The following is a 1,851-nucleotide window of genomic DNA, read 5'->3' on the forward strand; positions in this document are numbered from 1 at the left end:
TTTTTAATTCTACATCATCTTGTTCTAATAAAACAACCTGATATTTTAACACTCTGCTGGGGGACAGCCAATGACCCCCCCTTTTGTTCCACTGTCACCGAAATTGGGAAGAATAAACCTCGTAACACCAATGTAGTGTTAAAAGGCAGGCATTCTTTATTTGCGACGTCGGATGCACGGGGGATTACTCCACCTAACGTGCATACCTGGTACCTGTCTCAGTCAGGTTATATTGATCAAATACATGCATATTCATTACATTCATACATAATCAATAACATCCTCTCTAATGATTGGTGTAAATTCTCTCGCTTCCTATGTAAATTACTGCGCAGACTCTGTTGTTCACTTCTATTGTTCTCTTTTGAGTAGGTGGTATCATTTGGGTAGGGGGTCAATGAGTCAGTGGTCGCGATCTCCCCTTGCTGGAATTACATCTTACCCACTCGGCTCTCAGCCTTGGCAGTCTTAGCCAACTTTCTCAGTCTACTACACGAAACTACCTTCCATCTTCTTCTTTCATAGAATCATAGAACCGCTTTGATTGGAAAAGCCCTTTAAGATCATCGATTCCAAACGTTAACTTAACCCTGCCATCCCACCACTAAACCCTGGCCCTAAGCACCTCATCTCTCCTTCTTTTAAATACCTCCAGGGATGGGGACTCGGCCCCTTCCCTGGGCAGCCCGTTCCAATGCTTGACAACCCTTTCGGTGAAAAAATTTTTCCTAGTGTCCAACCTAAACCTCCCCTGAGCGCAACTTGAGGCCATTCCCTCTCGTCCTATCGCCCGTTACCTGGGAAAAGAGACCGACTCCCACCTCGCTACAGCCTCCTGTCAGGCAGTTGTGGAGGGCACATTTAAAGCACTGGCTTCTATTCCCCAACACTGTTTTTGTCTCACTGAGAAAGCAACTACATCAGTCTACTTCCCCTGCAAAAGCAGGTGGTTATAGTTACCTCTGTGGCTCCCAATGTTCTACTAAATTCCAGGCCAATATTATATAGCGCTATCAGAAAGGTCAGAAGAAATTAAAGCATTATGGGAGACCCTCATGTAAGCCAAGGGTATGTGATGGCTATTATAAATTGCAAGGGAAGGGCCATCTCATCTTACTGACGAGGAACAAAGAGGAGCATTACCTTGAAGGTGGGATGTATCTTCTTACACAGCAGTATTTCGCACTGCCGTAGCACAGCTGCTTCTGTAGGGGACGGCCACTGCACTTTGCTAAGACAGCAAAAAGTATTATTTTTTTTTACACAAAAAACCCCATGTGTAACCCAAGTAACTATTTTCTCTTTTTAGGTAGGGAGGGAGACTGCTGCCTAGGTATCAAACGGGGTACAGAACAAGGGGGAGCATTTCACATAAAAAAGCCAAAAAAAAAAAGCAAGATAAATTAGCAGAAATGGAGACCATAGGGGAGAACACCTGAAAAGCAAGACTTTGACAAGTTTCCCAGTCTCCAGAGGATCTTTACTAAGTTCTAACTCAGCCTGCTAGAATTTGCCACTGGCACTATAAAGTATCAGTTGCAACACGAACAGTCCTCTGCGATATTTAAGTTGGTTTGGAGTAAGAGGTCTCATACTACTAAGAAGTTTTTCTTAATGTCTAGCCTAAACCTGGTGCACACTGTCTATAGTTTCAGTTACATTAATAATTACCTTAACACCACAGACCATAGATGACAATACTATATTCCTTGTTCCTGGACCTAAGGTCCAGTTGGGTAGGGCTATACAGAGGAACACAGCAGCATTTATAATTAACTGATTCGATCCCATCTCCTCAATGCTAAAAAACTAAAATACAGAACCATTTCATCATTATTTTGGTTACAAACC

The 1,851-nt window shown here is 42.9% G+C and overlaps 1 protein-coding gene across 1 annotated transcript in view; it reads left to right on the forward strand.

Moving 5' to 3' along the window:
* RBM8A (RNA binding motif protein 8A) overlaps positions 1 to 1,851 on the forward strand; it is a 21,149-nt gene that overhangs the window by 1,796 nt on the left and 17,502 nt on the right. The window lies entirely within an intron of this gene.

This window comes from Egretta garzetta, unplaced genomic scaffold, assembly GCF_000687185.1.
Source record: "Egretta garzetta isolate BGI_Z169 unplaced genomic scaffold, ASM68718v1 scaffold359, whole genome shotgun sequence".
In the NCBI taxonomy this organism is placed as follows: domain Eukaryota; kingdom Metazoa; phylum Chordata; class Aves; order Pelecaniformes; family Ardeidae; genus Egretta; species Egretta garzetta.